Source organism: Temnothorax nylanderi, unplaced genomic scaffold (genome assembly GCF_030848795.1).
Source record: "Temnothorax nylanderi isolate EJ_2023f unplaced genomic scaffold, tnyl_v1.0 TNYL_tig0085_pilon, whole genome shotgun sequence".
NCBI classification, from domain to species: domain Eukaryota; kingdom Metazoa; phylum Arthropoda; class Insecta; order Hymenoptera; family Formicidae; genus Temnothorax; species Temnothorax nylanderi.
The window spans coordinates 283,767-298,343 of NW_027249147.1; the positions used below are offsets into that span (position 1 = coordinate 283,767).

At 41.8% G+C, this 14,577-nt stretch overlaps 2 protein-coding genes across 6 annotated transcripts in view; one reads left to right on the plus strand and one right to left on the minus strand.

Annotated features, from left to right (window-relative positions):
* Positions 1–14,577, minus strand: part of LOC139774695 (uncharacterized) — a 192,825-nt gene that overhangs the window by 13,488 nt on the left and 164,760 nt on the right. The gene's annotated exons all lie outside the window — the stretch shown is intronic.
* Positions 1–14,577, plus strand: part of LOC139774688 (netrin-1) — a 189,244-nt gene that overhangs the window by 7,716 nt on the left and 166,951 nt on the right. The window lies entirely within an intron of this gene.

A 14,577-nucleotide genomic window follows, 5' to 3' on the forward strand; every position in this document is an offset into this window, starting at 1 on the left:
GGGCGTAATTGGAATGAAGATAATTGAAAATGGGACCGCTGCTCAGGAACGATTGCATGCAACAATTATCTTTTAAGCAGTTCAGTTAAGATAATAAGAGGCGAGAGCGATGCTCCGGTTAAAAAGCTATTCAATTTGAAGCAATTGTTTATCGTACGATACTATAAAGCCTGGAAGAGCTACGTTAGGATGATTAATACCTTGCTAGAGCCTTAACGAAAGAAATGGGGCCGCGTGCTCACGTCGGAATTACGAAATCTAATTACGTCTCTGTGAGATTGTAACACTTTTATATCGGCTGTGAAGCGTTAATAAAATATACCTTTACACGGCCGTACTAGCGTTTCACTATAACGCACTTCATTACATTGATCGTTCCTCCAACAACCCCGCGTAGAACAAACATAATAGCAGAAATGATAGCTTTAACCGGTCTCGACAAACTCATGGGAAAAATCGACAGTCGATTATAGTTGCCTCTGTAATGTATCTTGACAAGCTCGATTCCCATTACATGCAGAATATTTTCTACCTTCTTCTTTTTCTATATATAGCTATTTAAAATAAAGCATTTAATCTTTGTTTTATTTCAAGAGTACAAAAGAATTTATTGTATTCTTGCACTTATTAATTATTATAATGATTTTAATATAACTCCTTATTTTTAACTTATTAACATAAGTTTCAAACAATATTATATTGTCATATTGAATTTATTGAATGCTCTCTTATCTTTTTTACATAGAACAAAAAGTGTGAATAAAATTTCAGTGTAACAAATAAATTTTACATAAATAACTTTAATAAATATAGGTAAATTTATGTGTCGATGAATAGGAGAAATAAACTTTGGTTAAATAAGAAGAAACTTTGGTCAGCTAGTATGCGCACAAAAGAATCAGAATGTGAAAGGCTTATTCGAGAATTCTGAAAAGCTTCATTCACGATTGATTGACGATACCTGACACTCTATATCGATTGTTCTTCTGGCTGCATGCGTGCAAGTTTCATATACGTGCGGAAGCTCGACACTTTAGTTCGTCTGAGTTCGTCTGAATTTAATACCAGAAGCCTAGCAACTACATGGGGCAACTAATGGAGCGATTAATTAACGCACAAACGGCACTAAATTTTGCGATAGCCGTAATTTTCCTTCGCGCGGTGATGTTAACTTAATACAAACGGGGATGCGAGGTGGTTTAGGCATACACCGGCCGGTTTCTCTCCGTAACGTATAAGGCTCGCTCTCGAGGCGCGCGGCGTTAATTTGACGCGGCGTGCCGCGGCGCCCGTTTACCGCAATGAGTTATGTTCTCGGGGGCACGTTTATGCGACTCGTGCAGTTACACGCGCGGCACGGCGCGACGGGTGCAGCCAGCCCGCGTGTGCTTTTCTTCCCCCTTTCCTCTGCTCTCCCCCCCCCTCTCTCTCTCTCTCTCTCTCGTCCCTCCGTATGCGTATACGAGAACCCTCGGACTCCCGCGACATTAAGCCGACCTCGATGGCGATTTTACGGCGTTTTTTGCGATGTCAGGTGCCCCCCCTTCGGGTGCGCGTATTGTACGCAAGATTTTACAACGCGTTTTAGGACGTTATTTGCGTCACGGTGCCTTTGCGGTCGGAGAGCGATATGGGCGGATATCTCCGCGGAATGTCCACGTGAAGTCCATGTAAACGGCAATTACGGGAATTTATCGCTCCTCTCGCGCATTTTATTTAGTCGCGAATTAAGGCGTACTATGACGTAATATGACGTGATATAGGTAAGTCGGATTTAGAAGGGACGAGAGTGATGGTACTTCCGGATTTTCGTGTTATATATCGACGAGAGCGACAGCAAATGTGACAAAGTACTTTTTTATTAATAATTTTTTAAAAGTTGATTAATAAAAGGATCTTTTGGATATCAACTTGTGTGCGAAATATTACATATTACTATTTTTTACATAAAGACTAAGATTTATATTCTTATCTAGATTTACTGCTCACTTTTCGTTCATCATTGATCTGCGGTAATATGTGCGAATTAACGAACAAACATATAACGCAACTAATCTTCCATTTTATTCAACTTCCTCCAGTCTGTACCGGGTATAAAACACCACATCTTCCGTCTCGATCGCGAGCACTTTAGCACAAGCACAAAAAGGTCGATCCGTTTTCACGCGATAATCGGGTCCGGACGGGAAGAAGCTGCGGGGAACGTGGGTGGGCCCCCGTTGTCTTCGCGTTCTCTCCCGCCCTCCTGAGCTCTCTGACATTCATCGCGCTCCTCCTCGCGGGAAGTTATGCGAATTTGTTCCACGTCGCGGCGCGGGGGCACTCGACGATTTTATTACGGGGATCCTTTTCCAATTAAGCGGTCGCTATGGTGATGGCCGTCCGCGAGTGCTCGCCAGGAGTGCACGTTGCGTTCGCTGCGGAGTGCGGACGCGGGGCCGAGCCGAGGCAAAAAAGCTGAAAGGGAGATGGCGATGGCGAGTCCTCACCCTTCTAGCTCCTTCGTATCGCGACTCCTCTTGAAAAAGAGAGGAACGGCAGCGAGAGGCGCGGGAGGAGGACGGTAAAGTGGATACCGCGAGATTACAAAACAGGTCGCTGCCGGTGTTTCGCCAGCAGCAGCCAGTATTGCTGACTACCGCCTTTGTGCACTTTGCTCTACTAATTGCATCGGGGGATCTTCTTAAACGTGTATCCGTCAGTTACCTCTTGCTCTTAGTCACGTCGCGATTTACACGGCGATAACGTCGGCGAAAATTTCTTAATTTCGAACTTTTTTTTCTTCTTTTAAGTAAGGGAGATCGCGACACGGTTGAATATATTGTGGAATGAGTTCGCGAATGCTCTCTCTCTCTCTTTCTCTCTGTCGAGCGAAGCGAACGACACTTTTACGCTCGCGTTCGGATCCCTTGAGGTTCCTCTTGAGAGCAAGAAGTCTCTCGAATAGCAGAAGTTGGCTTTTTCGCGCTGCAGAAACGATAATCCGCGTTCCAAAATCCACTTACAGGAAAGGGATGGAGAGAAGAAGGAGACGCTCTCTCTTTCTCTCTCTCTCTCTCTCTCTCTCTCTCTCGTCGAGAGAGCGGAGCGGGATCGAGACGAGTGCGGATAAAGAGCTCACGAGAGCGAGAGAAGAAGAGGGAAAGGAACGGGGAGGAGAAAGAGAGCCGGGAGGAGGGAATGAGCGAGAGAAGGACGGGGACGGAGTGTAGGCAGGGCGAAGAGGGAATTAAATTACGTTTTAATTTCGCGGCCATTTCGCAAGCGCGCGTCGCGCAACGCGATACACCAAATATCCGGCGCAATTTACATTTTAAATTGGAGACTTCTTGCGACGGGGCTCAGGGGGGTTCCGTTGTCGGCGCCGACACTGACTACAAAAAGCGTTCCCGCGGCTGCGAGACTGCAAATTTGTACGAAAAATCGTGGCCCGCGCGATCACGCCGGTTACAAATGCGAGGATATCGTTCGTAGAACTGTCGTAAGTTATCTAACAATTGTTAGCTGAAGATGAAACTTCCTTCGCATCTTGAATTTATATGATTCTTTGGACTATGAAGACAGAGTTGGATGGGAGTAATGCTTAGCAAATATTTGTAGGAAAGTGTATATCATTTTTTTAATATCATTATTCTTTTGAATACTATATTATAATAACGATTAATATTGCGCAAAAAAGTATAAAGAATGTCATGATATAAGAAAAAAAAGACATTTTTATTATTTCGCGTTTATCTATTCACTTATTTAAATTTTATTACGTTTTATCACGCGCGAGTACACATATAATTTATAAATGATTTTAATAATACAAAAATATAAATAATCTGACTTTATTTGGTTTTTAAAGATATCTTTATTTAATTGCAGTTATACATTCTCTAGTTGCGCACAAAGAATTCCAGGTTGGAGCAAGAGAATATTTAAAACAACGGGTTAAACATAATTTTTATAAATTCTCCCACGTTTAGACGTCAGTAAGGGAGCTCTCTACGCTTTAATCCCCGGTTTCGAGAATTCTCCCGTGGCGTGTTCGAGCGTCACCGAGACTTGTTTCGCTGCACGGCGCTGCGCCGAAGCCGACATGATAGATCGTTTTCGCTCTTCGACGCCTCTTTTTCCCGCCAAGGAACATCGAATTCTCGAGGACGGTCGAGCCTCGTTTCGATGCCGCGAATAGCCGCCTGCCGCCGCGTTCGTCCTCCACCTCCTCCCCAGCCGGTCGACCGTTCCCTGCCCCCTTCGTCGATTATTCTTCCCCGCGGCGCGAGGGCGACGTGTTCTGCATGAATGGGAGTCCTCTGTGTACCGCGAAATGAATGGTTCCCTCTCATGCATGGAGATGCAGCCCGATACTTCGATACTTACAAGGTATCGAAGCTTGTGTTTCATAAACAAAATCGCTAACTTTCCATAAGTGTGCCCTTTAAAATGCTCCCCAAAAATTCTCGAGAACTATAATATCAAGTTTAAATAAAATTCTGATGAATTATGTATGTACTATAATAAGACATTTTTGTGATCAAATTCTCTACTTATAGAATTTTTAATTATTTAGATTAAGATGATATAGAAATAGTTTTTTACCGTTTTTACTTTCTTCAATTTTGCAAATTAACAAGTTCAATATAATATTAATCGTTTAATGATCTATTTTTTTTTTCCTAAAACTGCTCCTTTCCATTTCTAAAACAGAGACGAAAGACGAGAGTATTGAACTGTGGTCGAACTTAATTGACTTCAAACGAGTCGGACCGTAATAGGGTGTCGCCAAGCACACTGTCCGCCGCAGACAACATGTCTGCGAGGTTCTCGAAGGAATTCTGACCGACTCCAACTCCGTTCCGTGGTCGCCAGCGACCGCATACACACCCACACACAAGCATCCATGTGTTTCTGCGTGCGTGTGCACGCCGGCGGCGGCCAGGAGAAAACGAAGGGCCTGTCGCTTCTGTGGAAGCGCGCGTCGGCCTCGCGGATGCGCGGATAATTGCCGAAAATATGGACGCCGCGCTTGTGTGTTGCCAAAGTAATTTGCCGGGTTATTATGGGCGCGGGAAACTCGAGTAGCCCCGATGGCGCTGTTCGTGTTTGTTGCTTGTTGCATTTCGAGGAATATTCGGTAGAGAATGACAGAGCAACGCGTGTAATAGCCCGTGGGATCAGAACGCACAGTGAGTTACAGCTGTTTTACAAACTTGGATCCGGTTACACAGGTGTTAATTGGCGTTATCCTGCGGCGAATAAGTAAATTACAGAGAATCGATGAAAGATTCTATATATGGAATTGCAAATTACTAATATTTCATATCAAGAGTTGCTTTTAAAATTTCTCTCCATTTCTATACTTATAATTCACGCAGGAGAGAATCTCTCATGGAGATTAAGAAATAAATTCTCCCCCACAGATAAAAATATTTAAGTAGAAAGATTATAATTATATTAAATATTATACTAAAATTATATTAAAATGAAATTCTAATTTTTGAGACATTTTCTTCAAATATTGAACGCAGGAAACAGAAAAATATGTCGAAATAGATTGATTATTTTTCAAACTTTTATGGCATAATGCCTGCATTTAGTAAACAATTTTAAATTTACATTTTTATTTTTCTGTAGAAATACATCTCTCTGACATCGAGATGCAATTCGAACATTCAAGTTATACCGCAAGTTTTCATCTCGCGCCTTTTAATGTCAGACACGTAAGGACGTAAAAGCACGAGGTCACCAGTTGCGTCAAGACGGAAATGCGATTGAAGGCGAGCCCTCACGCATACTCGCGCACGTATGCGTGAAATACGATGACCGAGATTTACTGGTCCGGGCCTCGTTCTCGTTGAAAACGCATAACCGCGCGACGTACACGCGACTCTCGCTCCTTTCGTCTCGGCTTCTGATCTAAATCACGGCGTGGTTTTATCCCACGAATAGACGCGCTACCTACCGCGAGGAGAGAGAGATCGGATTTCCTCGAGTGTGTGTTCTAGACGGATGACTGTCGCTATAACGCGAAGATCGACTTCACCGTGATAAATTGTGTGCGATCTTGGTAGAAGAAGTTAACTCTGTTTAAATAGTAAAAAATGTATAAATAAATCTAGAGAGACGCACTTAAACTTCTGCAATCAATTATGTGTTATATAAAACAGAAAGCTTCGGCTATGATTTTTCGTTACTATATTATTATATTGTTTTTCGAGAACAGGCCGACTATGTGTAAAAGATGCTATTGAATTACGCAATTATTAAAACTGTGATTGACTATGTAGAAGTCTTTATGTGAGCCGCCTCGAGGGAACGCCTCGGCATTGACGATTAGAGCGGACGAGGTGATAAATAAGAGCCGTTTAAACTTCGCTGTAGGTAGAGAGACGAATTCCGATAAACTATTCTACTCTCTGACACCAAACGAGTGAAAGAAATATTACGTGCATGAATATATGATCGTGGGGTTTACGAACGCGCCACTGTGCTTTTTTTTATTGCAAACTTCTTTTTATGCAAGCATGAAATACACGTGTGCTTTGAGCAAAGTGTTGTATAAATATTTGACGCACGAAATCCGAGAAGAAAGAAGTAACATAAATATGGCAAGTAATAAATGTGTGAGTTTCGGTGATTCGCTATTTAAGAAACAACAGAAATAATGTTTTTTCTTCTCACGATGGGGAAGATTAATATTTGTATAAGTTGTGAATAAAAATTATAAAATTAATTTGATGTAAAAAACAAATATGTATGTTAATTAAAATCACAGAAAGAGTAACATTTTCATTGCGGAACTTTAAATTATTTTCTTGATATTATCAGCAATCAGATAAAAGTGTACCAAATATATTGCAATTGCAATCATATTTTAATTATAGTATAATTATATTTCTGAAATTAATATATTATAAGCAATAACGAAACATTTCAATTTATTGCTTTTCACAAAATTCCATTTAATATCGCATGATTCTCAATCTTGAATGGATATTTATATTGTATATAGTTCTATCAATAACTCACAAGAAGACGTTACCTAATTTGAATACTGTCGCGTATTTGTCGCATGAAATTTCGGCGATTCGACAAACTCTAACAACTAACAATAAGATTTCTATAACAGTCACTGTCGGCAGTCACTGTCGAAAATATAAAATACGGATACGCATGTATAAATCAAATCCTCGAGAACGGAGAACGATGTAACGAACTGTATTCGCGCATGCCGCACAGCCTCCGTCATTATGCTCCAGAACCGCCTGATCATCGGAGCTCTAACGTATCCTAACGGTATCGCAAATTAGCCGCGTGTTATAGGCGAGCGCGCGCATAATTGCGGTTTCGAGCACAATGTATCGCATTTTTCGCTACTCCGACATAAATCCGCGATTTATTATCCGGGTCGTCCAAGACACTTCCTGAATTCTGCCAAGAATCGAGCACTTGCATTTGCAGAGAGAAAGCGTCGTCTCGAGCGTCGTCTAAAAGCTCGGAAATGAAAGTGTGTCTTTTACATATTGTGTGACGATATATGTATATTGCATAGTTTCAGATGTATTGTCTTTATCAATTTCGCGCGCTCGTAAATTAGCTACATATCTCGTGACAGTGTCATCCATTTATTTCAAGACACAACCTCGACAGCAGCGTATATGCTTATTAAAAAGTGCTTTAAATAGGGCATCTCCGATAATATTGGGTCGCAAGATAACTCGTTTATGACTACTAAAGGGTTAATTAAAACGCAAAACAAGAGGAATATTTAAATTGTGTCATTTTGTCATACGTATAATAACCATGTAAAATTGTCATGTATATAATTAGAATTTATATGTGTAAAAAAATTATTTTTAGAGATGTACATATTTTTGGGGGACTGGAAAAATAACGAATGTTAAAACTATTTTCCGAACGTTGATTGGTTTTAGAAATATTTTTTTATTTTTCCTGTCGGAAGAGAAATTAAACGCTTCGTAATTAACCAATCGATGGCGAATTTCGTTAATGCGTGCAGTGCATTCATCGAGCGTGTACGCACGCACGTATAAATAAATTCGCGAGCTGCCACGCGGTCTATCCGTGCGTTCGCGCGAATGCACTCTCGACATTCCGAATTACCGCCTACCTTATACATTGTCGTTGCGCAACTGTTGTTGCACTATTGCGCACAACTGTCGTGAATCTCGAGAATGTGCGAAACATTCGCGTTTACCAAGTATCGATTTCAAATTAAAGAGACCCGCCTCTGTGGGATCGGGTATGTGTTAATTATCTGATAGATAATTTTTGCCGGAATACGAATGGTATAATAAACGGGTCCGGAGCAAAATAGTAGTTTGGCAGTCTTAAAAATCGCCTTAAATTTAGGTTTGCATAAGATTAGCGTTAAGAGAGTTAATTGTGCGTTAAGATATACGGGTTTCGCGTATAAGGTATGCAATGTCGTATCGAATTTGCACGAAATGCTCTTAAAAGTCAATAATATCTACATTACATATCTTAAGTTATGACGTCAAGAATTAAGAAAGTAGCAAAATATCACCTTTCACATGTACCTAAATTTACTTCATTAAAATAAAATACTTTTATCGATGAAACGTTGTGGGAATATATGTTATAAGTGATTAACGACTTTCTCTTCAATTTTTCTATCTTTGACGTTACAATTCGAGATATCTGCCAGAATCATCGCCGACTTTATTATTTTAACAATAAAGTTTTTGATCATAATCGATCACTATTTTATCCTGCATAATCTTGCTTTATTTTTCGTTATCTGTCTCTTGCTGAGATCACATTTTTCATCGATTCTATAAGCACAACGCGAACGAAAAAATACCTTTAACGAGATCCGGCCGCACCTTGCGCCGAGATCGAGAGCGGTGCACTCGAGATCGCAGCAGCCGAACGAGCGCAAGTTGTATCGCTGCGTATGCGCTGTCACGCGCGCGCGCGGATACGTATAAATAAATCCGCGAGCTGCCACGCGGTCTGCCATGAAGCGCGGCGGCGGGCAGCCGCGGCGTCTCGGCGAGCGCTGCACGGGTTGCGGCGCATTCGTTGCTGTCGCCGTCGCCGTCGCCGTGCTGTCCATCCGTTCGCGCGAGCCGACCCTCTCGTCTCGCCTCGTCTCATCTCGCCGTGCAGAATCCGGTGGACGCATTTTCTTCGCCGCACAGGTGCTTCCGCGATCTCCGGGTATTCTCGTTCGGGCGCGGGTCGCTCTCCCGTGCGCGCTCTTGGATTTCGCGACGGTTTTCCAAGGGTGGTGATGGGTAATGTTATTTCACGTGGGAAAATATACGCGTTGATTTCTAAGTAAATTTCTCCGTGATATTTATGCATGAAAGAGAATACGATACTTTTATATACGTGTAATACATGAGCATGAAACAAAATATTATAATGTAACCTCGAATGTAACTAAATTTGAAAAAGCGGTAATAAGTAAATTGTACATGGATCAATGATATTAATTTATTTATTGGTTTGTTATTTTACTATAAACTATATTAGAAAAATGGATTTGATGATTCTTAATATGTTATTTAAAGACATATATTTTTAATGATCCTGATTATCTTTAGATCGATTTAATTAAGAAAGCTAATATTGACAGAAAGAAAGATAAGATATAATTAAAAAGTTAGAAATCAATATTAAAAATTGAAAATCGTGAAAATTGAGTTTGTGTACAAACGAACTTACAAGCAAAATCGTATTCAAATAAAACAAATAGAAAGAACTGCAGTATATTAAGTACATGAACCGCATGAAATGTTGAGGACAGATTTGTTAGAACTTTTTAAATTACTTTTCTACTGCAAAACTCCAAACCAGTTCTAAAGATTTCGGTAAACAAGCTCCGTTCCCTCCGCGCTCAATAAAAAGAGAGGAGAGGAAACCAGAGAGGAAGGAATAATTGAACTTTGTAGAAGTTCCGTCAATCTCAATGCATCCGTAATAATTGTACTTATAAAAATAAATTCTTAGATTAAATATGATAAACAGTCTTCTCGTCTCTCTCATACATACATGTAGGAAGCGACATTCGCATTTGATTTTGTTATTGCGAAAAATTCTTCACCAGAAAGCGATCTAACTTCAGGCTTTATGCGCCATACTGTCTGGTCTCATAGCTGGAGCTTTGCCAGTAATCAGCAACAACAAGAACAAGTACAACAACAATAACAACAAGCCTTTCATGCGGTCGGTGAGCAGAGAAAAGAGAGGCCTCTCTTCGGTCGTCCCGAAATAAACGGCGACCGCATACTCGCGTTCGTTCGCGACCGCGCCTGCTCACTCGCTCGCTCGCGCGCTCGCTCGCCAGCTCGATTTATTCTCTCGCTCTTTATCGCGGAATCTTGCCTCCCTCCTTTCTCTCCTTTATTTTTGCGCACCTCCCTCGGCAGAAATTTTAGCGGCATGCAAACGATACAAAACCATGGCAGCCTATACATCGTTGGTATTTTATTGTTACGTAAATTAATGACCGTCGGTAAGCAAAAATATTTCGCAAAATAGAAGAACCTCAGGCTGTTCTGCATATTGAAGTATAAAAGTTTAACGATATAGTGAGTTCGCTGAGAAACATAGGGATTAGTTTAACCGAGATGGAGAAATTATCCGTTCATTTGTATTGTATTAACATCGAACGTTCCTCGTGGACCAGAGTTAAGCCAGAGGTCAGAGAGCCGGCAAAATGAGCAGTCAGCTAGGGGAAGCGAAGTGTGACTTGGGTTAAAGAGAAAGCGGAAGCCGTGTAGTGAAATTTATTCTTTTCATTTGCTTGTACGAAACTCCACGCGCGCCGCGACTCCATTGTTCGCTTCGCTCGTACAAAACTGAGAGATTGTCGCGGATGAACGCAGACGACTTCATGAAATCGTAAAATGAATTATTACAGCCCCGGGAGTTACTGCCATGTGAGCCTTACAGACTTACATAATGGGATAATCGTGCTCTTGGAAAGAGATTTATGACCGCGCACATTGTGTAAGAGAGTTATTTTCTTTTAATTAGTATTAGTGCGCGCCGAGTGAGGAGTGTAACAGCCGACTAATAATCGCCCATGTTATATGGCACTCTATCCGTTGTCACAAGACAAAGAGGGAAGAAAATTATAGAGAGCGTAAGTTCGGAATATAAATAAATATTTATTCAAATTTAAAGTATATTGAATTTATAGATTAACCCGAATATTTTTACATGTAAACGCGAGCTTTTTTACAAAATCCTAGAATATCGCTTGTTTAATTCAAAACTACACTTCAGGATAAGACGTATAAAGTTTCTCCTCGCGATTCCAAGAAGCAAAGATCGGAATATTTTCGTGGCGATTCAGTGGCCGAGTTGAGTATCCCTCAGAAACCATGATTTACGACTTTTCTCGAGCACGAAAAATTCCATATAGACGAGATACGATCGAGAATTTCGTATCGATCGTATCGATGTGGACCATCTCGCTCAATTTCCGTTGCGATTTCGCAAGACCGAAAACGAGAAAAATGTCCGCGACGAACGTATTCGCGAAACCAGTCGCAGGATCGACGAGGTCGCCGGTGCCTTTGGCCAGGATACCCTTAAATGGCCCCGCCGTTGGCATCGCCTTTTAGAATCCGTCCGACAGAACTCGTCTGATCGTTGGCTTTCCTCTTAGGTGCCTTTGCCACGTTCCGCGTTTATTGGTTCCTAGCTCTTCGTATTCTTCGCGAAATAACTTCATCAAAACACTCCTCCGAACAAAATTTTTGTTAAAGTTTACAATGAAGGAACTATTTATCACTTGACTCAATAAAGTGACTGAATCGGGGACTGAATCTTTTTTACGTTTTGTTGGATAGAAAAAAATAATACAATTTTTCGTTTTTTATTCTGATTAATATATATTTTAATATACAATAATAATAATAAATAATAATAATAATATAATTAATATTATATAATATTATTCTCGTCGTTTTATAATTAGTAGATTTCAATATTTAATTATTGTTAAATGAGCAATTGAAGCTGTTGAGCCGATTTATGGCCTGCAAAATTAAACAGACGGCAGGGGCAAGCGGCAAATTAATTACCCGAGAATTAATAGATTAGGACAGCAATTCTATCAAACGTACGATGAGCTACTCATTACGAGTGTCCACTCGCATTGATGTCCATGCCAACGAACGCATTAAATTAAAGACGTCTACAAATATGTCAGCGCACGATGCCCTGGCGCTCTCTGGATCTGGATTTGTGCCTCTCGTTGCTGTTTTATTTTCCCTCTTGACACTCCAATCTCGGTGCTTCGTTGCGCGAGATACAAATTCATCTCGAAGTCAGAAGCGTCTCGGAAGGCGATGTCAGAGGAAGCTTGACGGGATTTACGCACTATCATATTTTCCACCGCGTCCGATCAAATCTCTCCACACCGGCTGGAGTCCCATCTCCTTTTCCCCCTTCCCCCCCCTCTCTCTCTCTCTCTCGCCGTAAAAACGCGAGCACCTCGTAAATCCCCGGCGCTTCGTCGTATTGTTTGTCGAGATTCTCTCATCCAATTTTCTTGCTTTCTCCCTTTCCTCCCTCCCCCCCTTTTCGGAAATATCGTTTTCTTTCCGACCGTTTTCTTTTCTTTCCTCTTTCTCTATCTGTCTACCATCCGCGACTGTCCCTCCGGCTGCAATCTCGGACAATCTCGGCGAATAAACTTGCCCCGCTGTCTCTCCCTACCTATAACATCGTCTTCTTCTTTCACGTACCCGGTGTCCCGTTCCGCAAAGATTGCAACGTCGAAATTAACTGGCCGGACCAGGTGGCCCGTAATGGAGTCGAGGAATTAGAGCCGGGTCAGACACGGTGCGCTTTGCCACGTTATTATCGGGCATTGCCGTTTGCAATGGCGACGATTCCGCCGCGGAAACGCGTCGTAGAATTGCACACCAGAGAACGCCCGGCGGGGGCAATTATTATAGACGCACCTACCCCGCGCCAGCCTATCCGCCTCCCGTTGTTGATTATTCTCGGCGGCCGAGATCTTGCCTAAGATTGCCGCCTAAATGGCTCGTAACCTCCGAATCAAACGGGATCAATGACTGTTGCGCCGGTACAGTTGGTGAGGTTGCAGCTGCGTTCAGTATCTTCGAATATACAACTCGTTAACCAGTTGTTATCCTTCCTTTTTCCTTTTCGACATGTTTTGCAGCATTTCCTTTGGCGTCCTTGTTACAATAAGAAAATGAGAAAAAAAACATGAAATCTAGAAACATTCTTTTTATATTACTCATTTATTTTTATAAATTCCTGGCTATATATTTGTTCTATGCTTTTGAAATGTATTAAAACTTGGTATTTATAAAGTAAATAATAAAAAGTTAATTTTACTTGATTACAACGCGTTTCGATTAACTTTTTAATCGTAATTTAAAGATGATTTTGGTCTTTCCCGCGCGCTTCTGGTATGCGCTTTATATTTCACAGATTTACCGTTTTCTATACGTCTAACTGTAATAAATCAACCGCTTCTCTGCACAAGTTCGAGTACAATTTTGACACCACACGTAGGGAAGAATCTTCGAGCTCTCCCAAACTTATGGACCGTCCGTTTCGTATACCCTTCTCGTCTTTCATCCTATGAAATATATCCTTAACTCACGATTTCGAGAGACGCAATCTCACAGTTTCCTGCAGCCTCGAATTGCGGATACATGTACATATACAGAGTGAGAAAGAGAAAAAAAGAGTACACATATATACGCGACGTACGCTATACATTCTCGCGACCATATATGACGTGGTGCGCGCGATAGATAAGAAGATACCTAATCTTCGGAAATCACGGCAGCTCGTAAACATCCGTCGATCACCGCGTGGGAGTGAACGAATTCGATGAGGACGCCTCAACAAGGGGCGCAGCTCTCTTTAGGCGCAGCTCGCTTATCTAAATGGACAACGGCGATTATCGGATCGCGGCCCGTTGTCTTCGTCGCGGCTCATCTGGCACACACGCAGCGATTCCCGATATTTCCTATCGAGACACGCGATGCCGCTATCTCACGGGTGCGTAATCGATTCTCGCGAGCCCGACTGAACGCGGAAATGTAGCTGCGCGTGCAGCCCGCAGCTACGTGAACGGAAAACTCTGGCTTCACGTCTTCACGTGGTCGGTGCTGGGACCGACTTCGGTCGTCAAAGAGCTTTAATTTTATCGAGAAAACGCCGACAGGCGTGGGTGCTCCGAGTTCCTTGCACCGTCGCTGGCGGATCTTCAACTCTTCAGGCTTCTCATAGTTCTCATAACGTATCGCGCATCTAATGCTACACCTAGCTGTTTGATCTCTCATTTTGTTTTGGCACCGAACGCGCCACAGATTCGCGCTAAACAAATGAAACGCAGAATCGAATCAGCCACTTAGCGGCAAACTCAGTGGCGTTAAATTGAGATGAGGATACGAAGTCGCAGTGAGCCAAGTCTAGCTAAAACTTATTCTTTGCGATGTCGTATGGTTCAATAGATGTATCTTGAAAGTCTACTTGACATTCGTGACATATTCGTTTGTAGTCAAATAATTTGTGATTCAAATGAGAAACGTTCAGACGCGG